The 22,303-nt window shown below is 35.5% G+C and overlaps 2 long non-coding RNA genes across 6 annotated transcripts in view; one reads left to right on the top strand and one right to left on the bottom strand.

The window, feature by feature from the left end:
* Window positions 1-4,792: 4,792 nt before the first annotated feature.
* The window catches only part of LOC135278307 (uncharacterized), a 34,131-nt gene continuing 16,620 nt past the window's right edge, over window positions 4,793-22,303 (top strand). For 3 of the 5 annotated variants that reach the window (XR_010345827.1, XR_010345826.1, XR_010345835.1), the window contains exons 1-2: window positions 4,793-4,929; window positions 6,098-6,354. This is a non-coding gene — a long non-coding RNA (uncharacterized LOC135278307). Of the gene's footprint in view, window positions 4,930-6,097; window positions 6,355-7,288; window positions 7,429-11,549; window positions 11,627-22,303 lie in introns of all 5 variants that reach the window. The other 2 variants (XR_010345830.1, XR_010345828.1) reach the window with 2 other exon arrangements.
* LOC135278324 (uncharacterized) overlaps window positions 6,169-22,303 on the bottom strand; it is a 47,482-nt gene continuing 31,347 nt past the window's right edge. The window contains exons 2-3 of the long non-coding RNA XR_010345843.1: window positions 14,384-14,500; window positions 6,169-6,294 (exon numbers count right to left, since the gene is read on the bottom strand). This is a non-coding gene — a long non-coding RNA (uncharacterized LOC135278324). The remainder of the gene's footprint in view (window positions 6,295-14,383; window positions 14,501-22,303) is intronic.

Below are 22,303 nucleotides of genomic sequence, written 5' to 3'. Positions count from 1 at the left end.
GATGGTTTAGGGTTTTTTTAATGACAGATTTCTGAAATGCTAACTAGTTCATACAGATAACTTGATCTTGTGATTCTTTTTATGGGTAAGGACAGTCTGGAAACATAGGCAGTGAAAAGTTTTTCTTTTTTCTCTTCATCTTTCTCGTACTTTGGGATGTAAATATTCTCAGAGATGTATGATGTAACTTTTAAGGATGCACATTAGGAGCCAGATTTTGCCTGGAAGCCATGCAATACTTCCAGGTGTAAAACTCATAAATCCTGCCTATAGGTGAAGCTTAATAATTCAGCTCTAGTCATAAAGCACAATTTTCAGAGTAAATATCACTGTGGTGATCAACTTTCCTGCAGGAAGAGCAGGCTCTTGTCTTTCTATTCAGCCTCTGTAGACAGGCACATAGTTCATCTTTGTTACAGTAACAGATGGGAACAATTTCTATTAGCCTGTGATTGACAGAATAAGTTATCTCAAATGTCTTTGTCCCTCTGTAACATTTTCTCCACAAGCAGCTCTTGCCTATTCAAGGACACTCCTCCTTCCAGGAAAAGAAATAGGCTAAAGAGAGATATACTAAAGAGGACCTACTTGGTCCTGTCTAGCAAAAGGCACAGAAATTACTTCAAGTAAATCATATTCAAACTAGACAGCATAAACAAAGCATTCAATCACCATTTAAAATTGTCAGGAATAAAAACCTACCATAATTATTGGCAAATTACTTTCATTTGAAAGGGTGAAACTAAGTTATATTTGCATATATTATTCACCTTCCTCTTTTTTTTTTTTTTTTTGTCTTTTTTTGTCTTATCTTCAACTGCTAGGCTGGGATAACAGTTTTACTGGTCTTTTTTTCTACTTCTAGATTAGGATTAAATTATCCCTAAATAGCATTATAATAGTGACTCTGTAGCTTGAACTGATCCCACAGAAGAGAAGCAGACACAGACCACTTGGGGTCCCTTAGGAGGGGCAGGGTCTGTGCCTTGGTTCTGCTACATATGGACACAGAATGACAGAATTGCAGAATCAGAGAATCACAGAATAGGGAGGGTTAGAAGGGAACAAAATGGGCCTTGTCATCCAACCTACCTGCTCAAGCAGGGTCATCCTAGAGCACATTGCACACGATTGTGTCCAGGTGTTTTTTGAGTATTTCCAGTGAGAGAGACTCTACAACCTCTCAGGGCAATCTGTTCCAGTTTGGATGTTCCAGTGCATGGTCACTCACACAGTAAAGAAGTTCCTCCTCATGTTTAGATGGAACTTCCTGTGCTTCTGTTTCTGCCCGTTGCCTCTTGTCTATTTGCCTGGCACCACAGAGAAGAGCCTGGCTCCATCCTCTTGACAGCCTCCATTCAGATAATTATGTCCAAGGATGAGGTCCCCTCTCAGCCATCTCTTCTCAAGGCTAACAGGCCTGGCTCCCTCAGCCTGTCCTCATAAGAGAGATGATCCAGGCCCTCAGTCATCTTTGTTGCCCTCCACTGTATCTGCTCCAGCAGCTCCATGTCCCTCTTGCACTGAGGAGCCCAGAACTGCACACAGCACTCCAGATGTGGCCTCATCAAGGCTGAGTAGATGACGAAAGGATAAATCTCAGGCAAGGCTTTAGTCAAATATATATGTATAATTAAGGCAGTCAAACTGAAATAAGCATACTTCACCATCACTTTGATTTTAATCATCACTTACGGATCTACATAGAGGTGTTTTATTTTCAGCAATGTTTAATAATCTCTTGGTAATTGGACATACTCTGTTCTGCTGGGGCGACATACTTTGCCAACAGTAATGCTATCCAATCCCAAATCAGCATGTTTGTGATTTGAAACATGCATCATTTCATATCATGAAACACACCCATAAGGTTTGCAAATAGAAGGGGACAAAGAGCAAAGAGGAATGAAAGGTGTGTGAACCAAAGTGGATAGAATCACTCTTCTAAGACATATGATATAGAAAGATAACTAAAACAGCCAAAATCCACAATCACTTGTTGTAAGTCACTAATAGGCACCAGGTATTTAATATTCAGATTTTGATCCTAAAAAATGTTAGGACTATGTGCATGTGTTAGGACCATCCTCACTTCAGCTAAATAATCTGCACTCTGGTTCTGCTTGCTTTGCTTTCAGAGCAATAAAAGAACAAGTAAGGACCAATTAAAATGTAGGTTTACAGCAATGTAATGTAGCACTTGTAGGTTTTGCAATTTGATGGAGTAAGTTTTCAACCCTGATTTCCAATATCTGAATATACTCACTTGCAATTGCATAAGTACAGTTTCCACTGATTGTCAGAAACTGGATTAATGAGCCATCAAATTAATGGAGATATTTTTCTAATACAACAACTGTAATGAAACTGGAGGTTGCAGCATATATGTTGCTCATGTTTTTGAGGTACCCTGAGTATATTAAATATCAAGCTCATAACTTCCTTTTGCTCTCCTTAGTGGATAGAGATTTTTAAACTTTAAAGATTTTATAATTAAACCTCTTAAATTTATATTTTCAAAGATCTTTTAATGAATCTGGATGAACATTTATGGCTCTCTGTCACCCTCCTTTTTGTAAGAATTTCTTAAGCTATTAGTCATTTCCTTACCATTGAGTCTAAATAAATCTTGTAACAGCTCAGTGTATTAGAATTGCAGTAGTCTTCAAGATTGCAGCAATACCGATAAATTCCCATCTCAAACTGTCAGCTAGTGTATATTTTTAGACAATCTTAAAGTACTATAATTTTTATAACAAATGCAGTTCACATTGACGTGTCAAAGCTTAGTCTCCATGCATAGACACTGGAATAGCTTTATACTCATACAAAGTTATATTTTTTTCATAGGTTAATAATCTCTGTGTACTTGAATGTACTTTATGCTTTCAAAATTATGGTGGATGAAGTCTATTTGCAGATGGAAAGCTTTTCCTCACGGAATGGTTGGTGTGGAAGTTTCTGATCCATGGTATTTTGTGGATATGTGCTTGTCCAAAACTGTCTTGTGACAGACATGCTCTGATTAAAGTGTAGGGTCCTGGGCCACCTGCATTAAGCTTTAGGTCTATTTCACCCCCTTGTGTGGTTTGGGACATTAAATTGGATTAAAGTTTACTGTCCTCCAATCAGAAAATGTCATTCTTGCTCCTTTTTACGCCAGGTCTATCCCCATCCCCAGGGAGCTGCCCAATGGCCAGAGCTGGGACTGCCCCTGGTACAAGGCAGTGAGGTGGGCCCTCTCTGTGGCCCTGGGAGTTCCCTCACTACTCCCTGCCTTCAGAAAGCCCCTGGCCCCTGCTACTCTATTTTTGGAAATTACTTTAGGGAAAAAAAAAGTCACAAAAGTGTACCATTATCATATGGTTGTACTGTTTATTTTATGCAAATGAAAATAAATACAAAATATAGAAGGAATTTTCTACCCTAAAGATGTGGTTTTGTTTTACATATGATTTTTTTTTTCTGAATCCTTTCCAAAATATTTCAGAAGAGCAGTCTATATATCTTCAGAATGCCATAGCCTGGGAATGTATTGACTAATACATTTAATACTTTCAAGTAGAGAAATTATTTTGCTAGTCCTTTAATGTCAGTGTAAATAGTTAAACTGTGCTGATACTTCAGCTGACAGATATTCTTCAGTGCATGTTGCAGTGATTCCAAATATTGTCCCAGACTTCTCAACAGAATGAAGGAATGTGAACAGGACATTTCATTCCACTGCTACTGGAGAGCAGAAGGCCTGTGTTACTACAAGAGCACAAAATTATTAAAGATGGCCTATTGTCCTCAAGATCTAATACCTGAGTACCTTTTCTTGCAAACAGTCTTCAAGTTTAAAAAAATAATGTTAGCCAATGTTAGTTGAAATGATAAAAACTTCAAAAATTGCTCATCTGCTACCCCAAGAGGTGTAATGCCACAGACAGAGTAAGTACACTGATTTGACAAAACGCACATAATTCAAAATGGTAAAACATCTTTTTGACCAGTGGGAAGCCTCATGATGCTGTTGTTTATAAGTGAACTATGTGCCCAGCATAACCCAAGGAGTGATTAGATTGAATCATCTGCTTCTTTTCTTTTTCTTTAAAATTTATTTTTTTTTATTGAAAGTTTGAATTTGTAGGCATATTTGAGGTGCTCACTCACATTACTGGGATATTGCTGAACCCTTATAAATATTGCAATAAACTAAAACCACATGAAGGGCTTAGCTTACTTAATGAAAGATAGGGACATGTTTAATAGAATTAGGATGCTCTTGAAATTAAATATGCATTTAAAGGCATGATATAATCAATATGTTAGCTGAGAATATAGTTGACTATCACTTTATCCAGAAATTAAACCCTCTGCTGCAGAAAATATAGATGCACCTACTGCATAATTACTTATTTGTGGAGGTAACCAGGGCCATGAAGATGGTGATAACATATGTTATTCTAGAAAACAGAATCATACATAATTTTTTCACCGGTGTTTTGGTATTAATACTCACAAACCAAACAAATAAACCAGTCAAAGCCCCCACCCCAAAAAAAAACAAACAACCCAAAACAAAATGAAAACAAACAAACAAAAAATTAAAAAAAGAAAATACTAATATAGAAGCAGAAGAATAGATTCAGAGCTGCCTTATTCTTGTACTGTGATACTAGAGATTCTGAAGTCTATTGCAGTCCCCACATAAATCAGAACATCACCATCAGCTCTTTCAATTTATCTCAGCAGTTCTTCCTATTCATAACCTCTTGACTGCAGAATGCCTTACTCAGTGTCCTGCCAAGATGGATCTCTCCTCTATACCAGAATACTTTTGAGGAGCCCTTGAAGAATTTTAGAACCCTTGTAGAGTAACAAAGGAAGAAAATACACTATTGGGGACAAAAAAGTCTTTCATATCTGCTTGCTCACCATTATCAGGTAGGTTTTTTTTGTATTTTGCTCTGTAAACAAATTAATTATTACTTTATTACATTAGATTAAGATAAAGAATTACGCATTTAAACCATTATAACCAGCAAATATTGTTCAGTAACTCTGCCAAGTTCTCAAGACACATGTATATAGGAATATGTGCTCTCCCTTGCCTAATTACTCTCATAATGAATGATAATAATGCATTTGTATTGATTCCAATATAAGAACAATAATGCATCAAGGCCACAAGTATTAACAATTAACAACAACTTTTAATTACACAGCTTAATCTTAACCAGCTCCTATTCTATTTACTTTTTTTGATGAAGTACTATCTTAACATGCTTTTACGAGCCATGAGTATTTCCTAAATAGACAAAATGAGTGGTGGTAGGAGAAAAAAATAATTTCAGAAACCAGCAAATCATTACAGTTACTCAAGAAAGTAAATCTTGACAATAAAAAGACTTATTTACTAGAACAATCCCACAGGAGTGTAAGTGCTACATTAAAGGCACACAGTTTTCTTATAAATCCATCAAGCTCCTGCAGATTTATAATAATTAATCAAATTACTTAAACATCAGAGAAGAATTCCACTAGAATTTCTGCACTGTGCACCTCCGATGGTTCAGAAATTGCTTGTGATAAAATTAAGCATCTAAAGAAACCAATGGTTATTCTAAGATTATGTGAATGATTAAAATCTTTTGAGAGAGCCAGCATTCATTCTGCCTATCCAACAATCCTGTGTTGCTCATTTCTCAACAAGAATACATTCCCTAAATTAAATACTTGGCATCTTTATGTATACATAACAGCAACACTTCCTAGATATATATGTATTTAAATATTTTTTATCTAAACAATCTGAAAACAAAATATATTAAAAATCAAAACCAAAATACTTTGAGAACATTGGAAATTTTCCAAAATATGTATGAAACATGATGGGTAAAAATGGAAATGAAGAAAAAATTAGAAAACATTTTTGTATAAATCCGACCATCGGCTTTTCTTAGAATTGTATTTCGCATTCCATATTTTGTCCCACTGCAATGTACTTATATAAAATTAATTTTAGATGTGATTTAAATATTTACAGAATTTAAAAACTACATTTTCAGTCTAAGCGAAATAGCAACAAATTATGACCTGTTCTTCTCTTTAGTCATCTCTGTGATTGTAAAGCCTGGAAGATGTTTACCTAGAGCACCTGAGCAGATAAAAACCAACACATTTGTTCCATCTCCTGTGGAAGGGATCCCGTGCTGGAACAGGGTAAGAGTGTGAGTCCTTCTGAGGAAGAAGGAGTGGCAGACATGTGATGAGCTGACCATAGCCCCTGTGCCCTGTCCTGCTGCATCTCTAGTGGGGAAGAAATAGAGAAAACTGTGAGAAAAGCCTGGGAAGAAGAGAGGGATGCAGGTAAGATGCTTTTAAGTTTTGGGTTTATTTCTTATTCTTTTTGGTTTCCGTGATTTCTTTCACTCTGAAGAAAGGGTATGGGGAAGAAGGCTGACAAAGGGCAAACAGCTACCTTCTTTGTCTGCCCGTAAGAATCATAACTAGTAAACTCAGATGAATTCTGTTATAACTTATTGCCTAGCAAGGTATATCAAACCCAAAAGTTAAATAATAGTTGTTGCAAAAGATAATCTTAACATGAAAGATTCAAATTGAGTTAAAAAAAACCCAAACAACAACCAAATCAAACATTCCCCCCTGCCACACACATATCAGCACAGTACTCTTATATAACACATATTTCATAAATATTGAAAGATAAAAAGTTTTGATCCAAAGATACTGGAGAAGAAGGTCTCTTAGGACAACATAACTTTTGAGAGAGATATCATAGGAAGAAGAACTATATTTTCATCTTCTTATGCATAGGCTTTGTGCTGAACTGATAAATGAATCTCACTAAAACCAGATACATTTGGATAGGCAGAGCTGTATTTACCAGATGATCTGACACATTGAATACAAACACATTGAATAATTGTAGTCTTCTAACTTAAGAAAGAAGAGGCAGTCATATAAGGATTAATTATTTAATGTTTCTACCCAGCTTGAAAACATAAAGTGTTGCTCCTTTATCACTGTTAGCTATTACAGATGCTTGGACTTCCTTCAGAAAAGGCAGGTGTGGGGAGAAAAGCAACAAAATGAAATAAATAATTCAGCAAATACTATTGTGATATAATCATATTTCTTTTTTTTTTAAATTTCTCTATGCTTTTTAATGTTGGTGTTGTTTTTTTTAAATTAAAAAGTATGATCACAGTGTTAAGAAGAGCTACCCCATTTAGTTAAGAGTGTATCACAAATGACTGTTCAAGTACAAATTCAATCCCAGCACCTACTTCAGCCCCTAAACAGAGAGAAGGAATATGGGGAAAGAGGAAAAGGACTAGAACATTGTATGTGAAACACCTTGCAAAAATTATATTTCTAAATGCTTCAGAAAAGAATGTTTCTCAATTTTTCCTCCACAAGGTGAGCAGAGGTTTCTTTGTTTATTACTGAACTGAATCTTGAAATAACCATGTCTTTATATTCATGGGTGCAATTTACACATTTTTCCATCTTTACACTGGTGTTCACTCATCTGTGTCTTGGCTATGGGCTGTCTAGTTTTGAAAACAATGCAAGTTTCTATTTTGAATCATTTCATTCTGATATTTTGTATCAGAATGAAAATTTCTATGTAAATATGTTATCACATATCACACAGTTTAATTGGGGCATGCTATGTCACTATAACTGCTCTATTGGACTGCCTCTTGGGGAACTAATTTAGCTTTCTGATAGTGGATGGTAATATGGTAATAACCACTGCTCAATCAGGACAGTAATTAGCATCAGTTCTGTTTAATTGAACTAAATTTAACTGGAGTAAAGAAATAAAGTACTGATTAACCTCCAAACTATTGATCAGTGCTCATTAATTCTCCAAAGACATTAAATGATTATATCAATAATGGACATAAATGCTTAACTTCACAAATAAAACAGTATATGGAAATACAGTACAGCATAAATAGTATTCCTACATGGCCAAAAGCAGTCTGAATACATTATCTCTGTAGTCACGATTCCTTTTCAAATTTAAATTGTTCAACTAAAATTTACATAGTTGATGTAAATGACTAACTGCAGTGGGTTTTTTTAGTACCTGTACATAAAGAATCACTCAGTCCCACAACTTTGAGAGAGTGATGAATTGTAAAGGGGAGACATAGATTTTAGAATGTCTGAGAGTAATGATACACCAGGGCAGGAATCTGCATGACACTTGGTCTCTTACTATTCTCATCTCTGTAGCTGTACAAACTTCCCAGAGACAATGGGTTTCTTTTCTTCTGCACCAGAAGAGAAGAATATGGTGACATATGCATGTCACAAAAATGTTGCAGATTTTCCCAAGAGCAACAGTTGAGAGCTACATCTCTCACAATAATTAGCATCTCTGGTGATTTTTTCACAAAGTACTGCATTCAAGGAGCTCATCATAATTCATCAAATCTTTGCACTGAGTTGTAAAGATTTTAAGAGGTTTTTTTTTTTTTTTGTACTTTTACATACATTTAGAATTAATTATTATATTTTTCCTGTTCTTTTGCTGAAATTTCTATGCAATGCCCACTCGGGGAAATATCACCTATCAAGACATGATGACTACTCTTTGAAAGTAATAACGATAACACTATTTTTTTTTTTTTGTTTTTGTTTCTTGGCTTTTTTTAACAGTTAAAGAGTATCAGTGAAGTTTACAACCTTTTTTTTTACCTACCCTCAACTAAAACCAGTCACATTTCTCGTGGTTTTTTTAATGAGAATTTCCAATATATTTTGTATAATTTTTTAAAATATTTTCACCAACTCCATCCAGCTGCAGTTTTCTAACAAACAATATGATATCAAATGTGCAAGTACAATCCATGACAAAATTACTTCCTTCCTTTGTACTTCAGTGGTTTCATACAAAGGTATTGATCTAACAATATTATTCCTTTTCTGTCTATACTGAATTTCTGCAGTAATTTTCAGAGGTGATTATTTCTTCAATAATTTCCAAAAGAAGGCAGGTCCTTTTGTTACAGATAAAGACAACAAGGGACTGCATCCAGCTGCTCAGGATTTTTCTGCACATCTAGGATGCTTGTGTATAGTGTGCACATCTCCTGCTTTAATCCCAGCCATCAACTAAACCCCACACAGCCCCCATGAGATGGGGAAGAGAATCGGAAGGGTAAAAGAAAGAAAATAACTCATGGACCGAAATAAAAATTTTTTAAACACTTCCTGTTGACAGGCAGGCGTTCAACTATCTCCAGGGACGTCTGGCTGCATCACATAGTAGGGAAGAAAAACGTCATCACTCCAAAAGTCCCTCCATTCCCTCTTCTTTCTCTGGCTTTCTCTGCTGAACTATGTGGTGTGGAATATCCCTTTGGTGAGTTGGGGATCAGCTGCACCAGCTGTGTCCCCACCCATCTCCTTGTGCACCCACAGCCCGACCACTGGTGGGATGATATGAGAGGCAGAAAAGGCCTTGACACTGTGAAAGCCCTGCTCAGCAATAAAGAAACATCCCTGGGTTATCAACACTGTTTCCAGTACAAATCCAAAACGTGGCTACTTATTACCTACTATGGAGAAAATTAACATTATCAAAATCAGAACAGCATGGAAAAACCAATGCTGTCACATTTTTTCACTAATTCTACTTGTGTTTTTTATTAGCCACATCAGGAACTTGGTCTCCATTGCACAACTTATAGTTTTCAGCTACTGGAAGTTCTTTTTAACAAATGTAGCTTCTCATATACAGCATGTAGTTTCTCATATCCTTTGTTTCCAGCAGAGAATTAATTTATCTGGTGTTTTGTAAGTCTCGGAAGCACTTTATGCAAAGCGCTGATGATTCCTTTACTCTATTCCTGTTAGAACAACCTTCCAAAAATTCTGACAAAAGTTTTAAGAAGTAGCTGGTTACCTGATAATGCTTTCTAAGAATACCCAAAACCCCCAAATCAACTGTATATTGATACCCTCCTGCCTAGAATGTATTTACTACTGTGTCTTTTGTCACACTGTGTGAAGATACCTCCTTCTTATATGCCTCTTAGATTTCTCTGTCAGTCACAAAATTCAGTCAGCTTCTCTGTGGTCCACTCTTTCTTGCTTGGAATGTACTGGCTGGAAGATTATCCATCATCTTTGTGAAGCACAGGGAAATATTTTTTCTCTAATTTATGCTGCAAATATGAAAGACAGAAATCCTCTGCTTTCTTCTGTTCTCTTCCTGAACACCTGCTGTTTGTTGCTTTCTTTGCAGATTAATATCATTAGTGTGGTTATTACTGGTGTAGGATGCTACAACAGTCACATGAACTATCTTTTCATCACACTGGTAGAGGGCTTTTTGTCTTGGGTTTGCTTTTTGTTTTGTTTTCTTTCCCTTGTAAAATCCTGTGTAATTGATTAGGTTTTAAATCTATCCAAGTGTTCCACTTTTATGTCTACAAAATTACAGAGTTCCATAAAAATATTTTATTTTTGCAGTTTGTTTTGCTATACCTAAACTTCCCAAAACGAGGTGGAATTGTTAAAGTCATATTGTACAAGATATTTTTAATACACTTCTGAATGATATAACATTTGGGTAATAGCCTGATTCTGCATGGTTCTAGACAACATGATAAGGATACTGATAACCAAAGAACAGAACAATTGAACTGTATCTGACCTGGATAACCAGCTGTCTCTACAGGTGCTGATTTCCAATTTCTTTTAAAGGAAATCTTCATTGAGGAAAAATTTGCCATATTCTCACTCATTCAGGGTCACTTGTTAACACTGCCTATTTTTGTGACAACCACCACTGAGCACTGAGCCAAGGCTCATTAGGTTGGCCAGGTCTGCCTATAAACTTTCACACATCCCCTTGATCATCCCCCTGTTTGCAGGATGGGGGCAGAAATATAACCCTCACTGCGCTTCAGGGAGCAGCAACAGTGCTGGCAAACTCATTTAGGGCTTTATTCTGTATTTGGCTTCCACTGAATGAATAAGACAATCATCCTCCTTGAATACAGGCCTACAGTTGCCTTTAAATCAGTAGCCTAAAAAAAACATTTGTTGCTGTTATTGTAACTCCAGCTTTTTGTGTTCCTGTTTTTTGGGTAACCATCATTCTGCTCTCACACATACAGGGATAGAGTTTTTCTGCTTTTCCACGCTTCCCATACTATTTCTGAATATCCTTTGCATCAATAGAGGACAGTGTGGGCCTAATAGAATTGAACTGAAATCTCATATATCATGCCAAAAACTAATGGTTCAAGCTATCTCTTACAAAAAAGCCTTCCCTGAAGGAATACTCTGTTAAACTGCATATGTATTGAAAAATCAGTTTGTCTATTAATGAATATGACCTAAACACTTGGAAAAGCATTTTATATTTCTAATATTTTTACTCTGTTAAATTATTTCTGTTATAACACCCATAGATTTTCCAGTTGCAAAAATTGATTTTTGAATCAATTTCTATTGTTATATGTTACAAAGTAAAAACTACAGAGCAACCTAATGTTGGACTTTACTCCTAACAGCCCTGGACTGTGACTGCATGTGCAGACAAAGGAGTGAATGATCTGAGAAAATCTGAAAAAAAGATTCTAGCTCAGAGGTATACAACCAATGGTATCAAATACATGGCTTTTAGCCAGTTTAAAAAAATTCTAAGTGCAGTTTGTTCTGTCATACTTTATCTTTTATTTTTCAGTTTATTTCCTGAATTTGTTCCACACACATTTCTCTTAGCCTTCTGTCCATTCTTAATTTCTTTCATTTTGTTTTCCACTTTATTTATGGTTTACTTTACCAAGGAAACATGTACTATTAATCCAAGGGATATTTGCCATTCATTCTTGATATTTACAACCCTTCCTTTTATCATTATATATCTTATTTGTTTGTATTTTGCATTCCTACAAGTTTTTCCAGTAAGTAATCTTCCAAAAATGATCTCAGATACTTCCTCAATAAGGCTATCACAGAAGAGGTGAAAAATATGTTGAAATGTATTGTTTTTAAACCTTATTCTCTTGTAAATTGAACCATTGAGCTTTAAATTAACTTTTAAAATATCTCTTAAGTGTGGAATTTATTATATGTCATGCAGAATATGACATTTCTGTTAAAAAAATCACTGTTACTGATTTTGAATGATATTTCTTAATATATTTCACTACATATGAGCCTTTCAGATATGGATATTCGCTGTATAACGGTCTTAAATTTAGCAACCTGTGCACAGAAAAAATGAAGATTTTTTATTTTCCTCGGCAGTCAGAATACCAGCTGACACATCTTTGAAATATACAGTTTACAAATGGTAAATATCTGTATTTACTGAAGGCTTTTTAATACATTTTTTTGAATATTTAAAACTCATTTCAGGGTGAAATATTCACATTGTGTCAAGGATGAAAGTACTTGTCTTTATTACTGTCTGGAGGCAGATAAATATGTAATCTAAGAGTAAGCAAACAAAAAAAAATAATTCCATATACAATCCCCTTTGGTTTTGGTAAACTGGGTATAAACTGCCCAAAATCACTGCAAAAAACTGTAATGGGATTCATTTGTGTGCTTGCCCAATGAAAACTAAGAGCCAAATATAAAATTTCCAAAAGGAAATATTTAAACATCTCTTTTATTTTGGCCATGCAGTATAAAAATCTATTGCTATCAGCTGAGATTTCTGCAAAAGGAAAATTTCCTTTCTAAAAAAAAAGAATTAATACCTTTTATATGATTTACATTCCTCAGATAAGAATAAAAGAACAAAATGTGTTTGCATGCAGATGAATTTGAAGAACGCATATTTCAAGGAAGCAGAAACAGTTTCTAATTTAGTCCTGACTACATTGGTATTCGTTTTCTCTCTCGGGAGCTATGTAGTCTGTAGAGACAACAGTCTTTGGGGAGTCAGGAGTTAATTGATGATAACTACAGTGTTTCTTCAGAATTATTAGAGTATTTTAAATAAAAATTTGTGATAAATCATTGGTCCTGTGAGAAATTTTTATCCACTGCCAGAAAGCAAATATATAGGGTATGTATCATCAGACAATCAAATTAAATACTTGTAATTTATACTTGTAATAAAAAGACTTCTATTTTTTACATTTTTATATTTTTATTACAAGTTTATACTTGTAATAAAATACTTGTAATAAAAAATAATTCTACATATTAAAGAAAAGGTGGTGTAAATAATTCCAGGATAAGATAGCACTACCCCATCAGTAGGTCTAAAGGCATTCTCAAGTGCTATAGCTCAATGTTTCTTAGTTGTTGAATGGATATCACATTTCTTCTCCCACTTAAATTCAGAATTGCCTTTTATGTGCAAGTAAAATGTGAATAAACCATCAGGCTTTTTCTATTCTCTCTGTCTTTGTGTGAACACTTTAGAGAGTGACCTTTGAAAACAGTACCTCAGAATAGAAATGGATGCTGACTTTCAAGGCTTTTGACAAAGTTATCACACTGAGAATATGATGCTATGAAATTAGCAGTTCTGCCAGATGGTTTGTACCTGCAAGCTCTGCCATAATTACAATAACCTCATCATATTCTTGGTCTTTCATCACCTTGAATATTTTTATTGCAGTTGTGCAGACATCTTTAAACATTTCACCTCAAAGAGAGGAGCTTTCATTTGTGTGAGAAATTGCATCATAAAACTGTAAATTAAAAAAATTAATAATCTCATATTATTTATAATCTCATATTTTTGAGCTCCTCACTGCCACTTATTCTTCACAAGGGAGATTGCTAACATATTTAATGGCTCAAGAGAAATTTTGAGATGCCCTGAACATGGAACTTGCATTGACCATACCCTTTGTTAGGACTTCTGGAAAATATTCAGTCCTTGAAGCTAGCACCAAAATCCCCCACCATTCTTATGGAAACATGACCATGTTTTTCCTTTTTTTAAATTATCACAGACAGAATGACAGCTGCAGGCAAAGTTTATCAGGCCAGCAGTCCTGTTGAGTCATGAAGTTCAACCTCCTTGCTCTCTTTCTAAACTCCTTCTCAAAGAGGAGCCTAGCTATGTTTGGATCCAATGCAAGTCCAAAACTTGGTCAAAAATTTATGTTTAAAGGACTGTATAGGAATAATTGATCCTTTATGTGAATTTATCTTTCATGAATATTAACACAAACATATAATTATTTTTTTGTTTTATATAAATATGTTCATAGAAAGATAATTTATTAAAATTGGTTATAATAATTATACCAAAAATACATTAATCAGAATTAACACAGTGTAAATAGTTATAAATAAGAGTATATTGCCATATTTGTTAAATTGATAATTTCAAAGCTAGCTTAATAATTAATAAGTAGAGATTTGTGTTACCTACCCATGGCAATGACTGCAGACAAATCTCTCACTTGGCCTCAGGGAGTAACTTTGAGCTGTCCCCGCTCAAGGCAGGAATCTCCACACACACCTCCAGAAGAAATGTGTTAGGTTAGTGCTGTAAAACAGTAGGACTGAGTTTTTATAGCATAAAGTGATTGACTGTCAATCAAATGTTTCTAGGCTACATGTGCCAGCTCAGCAGCTTTAGATAAAATATCGATGCTATCACTTGGCTCCTTCACGAGGAATTTTGCCATCTTCTCACCAGTGTCAGTTTCTGTCAGGAAACACTATTTTTCGCATCCTTAGAATTTTTAACTCTAAGACTGCAGAGTCAGGCTGGTCTCAGCATTCTTCAGGACCATAAGCAGTGTAATCCCAATGCTGTTTTACCCCCACTTAGGCAGAGCATCCTGCTACAATAATGTATTTCATTATCCTAAAGCAGTGGAAAGGCAAAGGAGATCACTCATTGTCATTCTCCATCAGAACTGTTTAGATTAGAAGAACCATTATAATTCTCATGCTTCTATCCCGTACACATTTATAATCAAGTTTGTTTAAAAGAGTTCTCATTGAATCCACTTTAATTTGGACTGTGCAGTGAGTATCCACATAAGAGTCACATTACCTAGACCTATAGATAAATGTTCACTTAATTTGTGAATCTTGCAAAAAAAGTTCATGCCTAAAAGAGGTCTCTACCTAATCAAGTGGTTTAGTGTCATAGAGGTTAATCTGAAGCCAGAGGCATTAGGTGCTGATGACCAGTATCCATCTGATATATTTCTGGTGTATTTCAGGGGGGCCTGCATTAGACTAGCTCTATCTGTCCTGTGAGGTGCTGTGAGGAGTGCTGAAAACAACTTTTGGAGCATATCTTCCAGACAGCTCAGTTCAGATGTTTCCATAATGTGACTTAATACAGGGTAGGACAGGATAAGTCTCCTTCGAAGCAGGCTCCTGGTTTGGACTCAAAGCGGGTTAGGGAGGCACTCATAGCTGGTGGTTCTGTGCATCCACTGAACTGCACAGCAGAAATAAATGCAAGTGGCATTGCACTTGCCACATCATTAGCAAGTCTTTGCAACTCTGTGTCTCTCTGAATGGATTGATTCTGCACTTGAGACTGTCACTAAACACGGGTCAGCATCTCAGATGACATCTAGTAATTTTCCGTATACAGTGTTGACTTGTCACAGTAAAAGAAGATAGTCATCTGGTGAGGAGAGGGGTTCATTGGGCATCAAAGAGTAGATGTGCTCTGGAACACATCTGAAGCAAGGGAAGTGTGAAACTGTGACCTCTGTAGCCCTCTATAATGCCAGTGAAACATACACTCCAGGTTTGTACACATCTTTGGAACAAGAAGGTTTGATTCAAGTTTCTCTGTTCTCTAACACTGAGAAAGTAATTTATTTTCTTTGTGCTACAATTTATTATTTATAAAATGAGTAAAATAACGTCTGTGCACAGTAGTTATAAGCATAAATAAAGATTGTGAAGTACATTTATACCACTCCAATGGTCTTGAACAACACATACAGACATAGAACAGTGAATAAAAAGAAAATAGTGAACTTAATGTGTAATAAATACTGTATGGAAAGAAAACCAGAACAAACTCTACAGTGATTCTTAGCCTTGGTCTGCTTGATGATTTTTAAGTTTTCTGACTTGCACTTTCTAATTTCTAACTCATCACTATGTTAGAGAACTAGAAAAACAATTTGTGAAAGTGCAAAAGGATACTTGGTCTCTATCTAGGTGAACAAAACTTAGTCCTTCGGCTGGAAATTTACAGGGCAAATAGTGAAATTCACTGTTTTCTGAATGCTGTCAAGCTAAATAAAGAGAAAGAATGCCATAACTCCTTGCTTTTGACTGTGACAAGACTAGGTAGAAAAAAGTGTGAGGAAGAAGTGTGATTATATGGATTGTAAGTGGGTTATATCCTTTTAAATATCAATACATCATATGTGCTCACCCACTGAACAAGGCCTGCCAGCCAGCTGCCAAGTTGTTTAAAGTCTTGCTAACAACCCATCAATTAACAAGTAGAATTGCTGCCTTCTGGTATAGAATATTTTGTTTCACTCCCACCTGAATTCACTCCACATCAGATAATTTCAGCTTAGATGTACCAGTAGATGGCAAAGTAGTATCCAGAGCATTGATTTAATTTAATGCATCAGTTTCAATAAGTCATATGGGTAAAGTTCAAGTCAACCCATGCTGTCATATTTGAGGATCAAGAGCACTCTCTTTCTTACATTAATCTATAGAAGTTTTATTGTTTTATTAAATTGTCTTAGAAAAGCAGTTCAGCCTGGAAAAATCTTGCAGGGGTGGCCAGAGGAGAGACACACAATAATACAAAGAAACAATATTAGAGATATTAGATCAACAATTATAAGAGAGAAAAGAACTTTTCAGAGGTTTCTGGTTGCATTTACATTGTCTGTAGCACTTATGCTCCAGGATGCAGTTGAACCTTTCATTGTCAGTAAAGGGGAACAAGAAAGGCTTAATGTTTGCCATGGCACTGGATAAAAATCACTTGAGAGGAATCACATGGCCAGACGAATCTCTGCAGTCTGATAATGCTGGGAATATCACTGTGAATGGACCTGGTGCTCTGTTGGGTGCAGAGCTCATGAAAAGCTGGTTTTGACCTTCCTTTCCACCAGCATTATAGGACACTGTGCATATGGCAGTATAATCTCTCCTCACATCTTTCAAAGAAAACAAGTGCGAGCATATGCTCAACTTTCAGTTTGAAGGAATGAATAGAAAAGAGACTGCCTCTCTTTCTCCCCATTTTGTAAAGGCCTTTATGAGAACTGTGATAAAGTGTTCCACAGGAAGAGAGGCAGAATAAAGAGCAAATGTTTCACAGAAGTAGCAATAGTTACACTCATGCAGATAGCTAGGAGAAAATGACATGCCGTGTGCGGATAGAGAAAAGTGAAAGAACAAGCACACTGAAAGCCTAAAGCAATGAGATGCCAGTGTTCTCCTTCAGCCTGAAGTGAGCACAGCGAGGAGATGTGCTGAGCTGAGCAGAGAGAGGATTTGGTTTCAGGGTAAAGTTAAAAAGGAGTTGTGGGGTGAGAAACAAAGAGAGGGAGTAACTCAGTAGGAGGAGGACTTCTGGAGCAAGTGGCAATGTAGGCAAGAGATCCTCCATCTGCAGAGTTTTTTAGAGAAAATGTTAACACTGGAAGTGCCTGCTGAGGGTTCATTCTATGAAAGAGCTAAATTCTGATTTCATTTTTTCTAGGGGTAAATCCACTGAGTCTGATTCTCATCTTTCAGTATTATCAGAGATATAATTTCTTGAATCCATCTAATCCAGGTGCTTTTGGAAGTAATTTAGGATATTTACTGCTTGTGCCTAGCTTGAAATTCAAAATGTTTTTACGGACACAAGTATCACTGACTGTTATTATACTGTAAGTGTAAAGATTCAGGTTTACAGTGCCAGCATTTGGAACTATAATTTAGAAACTCACATTCTGAATGTAAACTCTCTCTGCAAATCCTATAAGAAGCAATAACATGCTTCTTAGGGAAATATTCATAGGGAAAAAAGAAAAAAACAAACCCTAAGGAAGAATTTCCATTTTACAGAAAATAATACATCATAGAAAAATTTAATAACTTGAATATGAGTTATATTTTAAGATTAATAAATATATATATTGCCTTTCCAAGTTTGTCTACAGGAGAAATCTAACGCCAGAGAATTGATCTCCCTATTAATGATTAGACTCAATAATTTTGCCTTTCTGATTGTAAATGCAAGTTGCAAAGTATCCTATTAATTACCAGGTTGTCAGACCAGTTAAATGGCTCTTTCTACAAGAGCAACTTAGGTGGCTCCTAAGTCAAAACTAATGAGCTGTTCCTCTGAGATTTTTGCCCAGAACAGCTAACACTTCAGGGGATTGTGTGTAAGATTATACCATCCTTAAGATATGTCAACACCTTCAAAAGCAATCACGAGTACAGCTATTGTGGCTATATCCAAACTTGCTTTCTGCTGGTTAGCTTTGAAAGAGAGTCGACTGCACTGCCTTAGATCAGTTTAGCTGCATGAATATTGTCCCAGGATGTTGGGGAGCGCAGGTGCCTGGACTGACCTCTATGCTGTAGCAGCAGCAACATTTGAATTCATTGTCTTAAACCTAGATGGTATCTGCCCTGTAAGATGATTATTCCATTGAAGTGTAACCTTAGAATCAAAGTGCAGATGTACCAAAAGCAGCAAAAAGGGGAATGCATGCAATGCAAGAAACAAGAGAGAGTCTAGAGAGTTCTAAAGATCCTTTCAAATTTCAAAAGATGTTTGTATGTCCAAAAAATAATTAAGCTCGCAAAATGCTATATTTACAGTACACTTATGTATTTCTAATGATTTTAGGAGATATTTGGGACAATATTTTAATGGCTTTTCAGGAATAGAAAGGTAGTTTCTTGAAAGTTATTGTTATCTATTCCTACTTGGCTTGTCTGTTGTGGAAAAACTTGATCCCTATATTCCCTCTTCTCCCTCTATAATTATTGTGTACTTCTATTACTGTGCAATAATCAGTTTCAAAAGATTATTTAATAGATAAAATATTCTCATAATTTTCATTGGATATAATCTTATTCCTTCTAGTTGTGTAACATGATTGCTGATGTCTATCCACCTAGATTCTTATATGGTCCCACTGGGTAACATCATTTATATCTGTGTAAAAATAGAAACCATTAACAACCTTCACTTTCTTTCTGCTTTCTCACCCTGCAGCAATAATTATCTATGTTCTTTAGGGGTGGGTGAGAGACAGAGTGGTATCCGAAAAAAATGTGGAATTTTTATTTCATAAAGAGATTTAATACTTTTTTAAAACTTGGCTTCACAGTAATTTCAAATGAAAAGCAGGCATGTTTACAGTCTCCATGAAAGGCCTGAGCCCTCAGTTCTCATAGTTCCGTGTAGAGATGGCTGAATTCCCTGGGCATTTTCTGTTCTCCTGGGGAAGAGATGTTCTGCTTCTGAAGAGTTCAGCAGTCCAGACTAAAAAACAACCATGATTATAAGATTTTTTTCAGCTTTGTAGGAGAAGCTAAACTGAAGATAGCAGATCCAAATATAAATCTGAGACCTGTGGTTGTTTTTCTTTCTTCAGATATTTTAAGATGGTCTTTATGAAAGTTCTCTCACTGTGTAAGTTTTCCCTACATTTTCTGTAAAGAATACAGTAGTTTCAACAAAATAAAAATTTACTAAACCTTTACTGAAGAGAGAGAACCAATCCTGAATTTTAGTAAGAGTCAATATCATTGAAAGTTCCCAGTAAAAACTAAAATAAGGAAATAAAATTTTATATAATGCAAGAGTTGTTGTGAACAAAATAGAAGAGGAAGCAACAGTGAGCCACTGATCCAGCAGACCTGCATAACGTGTTCTGAGTCTGAGGTAAGGTCAAATTCTGTCTGAACATAAACTTCAGATATTGGTCAATCATCATGACTTCAGAATATCACTCTCAGAAAACAAAACATTTATATATATGTATAAAATTGTTTGCAATTAAACAAAGTGCAGAATGTATGGGAAAAACCTAAAAAAATTTGTTTGAAATGTGAACATATTAAAATATTGAATTATTTTTGCTTATATGACTTCCTGAAGACATATTTTTTGTAAATTTTAGGCATTTTTGTTGACAGAGTGAAGCTGTATATATTAATGTCATTTTAAAAACAGATATTTTAATGCAAAAGTATAATCTCTACTTTATTTACTGTTATGAGAGGATAAGGGGCTGAGAGCGTTGGGCCTCTTTTCCTTGGGAAAAGATGACTGAGAGGGGATCAAAGCATAAAAATATCCTAAAGGCAGGTTTCAAGAAGATGGAGCCAGGCTCTTTTCAGTGGTGTCCAGTGACAGTACAAGGGGCAATATGGGCACAAACTGAAACACAGGAAGTTCCATTAGAATGTAGTGAAAAGCTTCTCTAATATTTTGAGCATTCCAAAGCACTGGAACAGGCTGCTGAGAGAGGCTGTAGAATCTCCTTCTTTGGACATATTCAAAACCTGCTTGGATGTGGTCCTGAACATCCCACTCCAGGTGAACCTGCTGGAGGGAGAGTGGGGGATTAATATGTTCTACAGAGGTCTCTGAGAGTATAGAGATGCATAAAAAGAGAAGATTTCTTGCACAGGTTTCTTGAGTACTCTGATAAAAATATAATTAGCATATGACAAGAGCAGTTTCCCCCAGTATCAATGAGTTTGCTTAGATGGACATTATTCAGTGACAGATCAATTGGTTCACTATGATATGTGGATTTATGTCCTCCTTCAAATGTGCCTTTTTGTCCTTTGCTATTATTTATTTATCCCAGCAATAACCCTGTTTCATTTTTAATAAAATATGACTTCCCTATGAGTGAGACTTATTAAATTATTTACTGTAAATTTTGTACCTTTGTAGTCCTTGTTTTATCTTTGTCAAATCATTTATAAAATGATTTCTATCAGGTGATTAACCTTTTGCAGATGCTGAGAGCTATCCAGAAGAATTATCTCATTGACTGTAATGGTGTTTCCCATGTCTGTGAGTGTTCATAAATGTGAACAGGGAATATACAAACTGACCTTGTGATTCTATTTATTTGTCAGTATGCATAAATGTAGTTTAGGAATATACTTTTGCAAAACTGTCCCTTTTACCATCTGCCATCTGTGACATGTTGTCATTATAATGACTGCATTTTAAATAGAAAATGCATTATAGGTTTTAAAATGTGCATGAACCTTTGTTTCTGTGAGATGGCAAGAGAAAACAAAATGCAATTTTTCTCGTAAGACATAAATTTTGCATGGAAAAGAGTTATTAACATTTTTCTACCTTCTTTGCAATGAGGTCTCTGAAGAACATGATAATATGGGTCACATCTTCCTTTTACTTATGCTATTATAAAACTTAAAAATTTTGGCCAGACCCAATGAAAAGCTGAAACTGGAAATTTGTAATCAAATTTCCAGTTGAGCGGATAACCACACTCAATAGTGTGATTTTTTTTTTCTTTTTCTCCAAGTTATCTTTAGAAGAATTGGGATTGTTCAGCTGATCAAGTACCTGAGAACAGCCTACAAGAATGATGGAGACAGATGGTTTACAAGGGCGTGTAGTGACAGGACAAAGGGAATTGATTCAGACTGAAAGAGAGTATATATAGGTTAGATATTAGGGGAAAATTCTTTCAGGATGATGAGGCACTGGAAAAGGTTGCTGGAGAAGTTGTGTATGCCTCATCCCTGGAAGTGTTCAAGACCAGGTTGGATGGGGCTCTGACCAACCTGGTCAAGTGAAAGGTGACCCTGTCCATTGAAAGGGGGTTAAAACTACATCTTTAAGGTCTTTTTTCAACCCAAGTCAAGTCATTCTATGATTTTATGGTTCCATGATATAGATTAAAATTCATTTTAGTTTAAAACATGCATATGTGGCAAATATGACAATGTTGCATTTAGTTGAATCTTCCACTTTGATGCACCCTCCAGCTCTTACATCATCAGAATAATGACTAAAACAGAAGAACTGTCAATCAGAGTGACTGCAACTGAATGTTTTCAAATTTAGGTTAGTCTTCAAAGAACAAATTATTTTTGACCACTATTAAAGATGACAATTGTCACTTTTAAATATGCACTATTATAAGTTCCTTATTTATTCTACAGTTTTCTATTCTGATACAGCATGAGAGTAAAATAATACCTTAAACAGGTATAAAGTAAAAAAATGGACCTTCTGAATTTCCTTCAATGAAAACTTTGGGGTTTTTCCCACAACCTTGATGTACACTGAAATCTCATGAAGTTAGACAAGAGAAGACAAAATCCAAGCTAAGATGTA

Source organism: Passer domesticus, chromosome 1 (genome assembly GCF_036417665.1).
Source record: "Passer domesticus isolate bPasDom1 chromosome 1, bPasDom1.hap1, whole genome shotgun sequence".
NCBI classification, from domain to species: Eukaryota; Metazoa; Chordata; class Aves; order Passeriformes; family Passeridae; genus Passer; species Passer domesticus.
The sequence above is the reverse complement of the archived record's forward strand: the minus strand, read 5'-3'. Positions and strand labels throughout refer to the sequence as shown.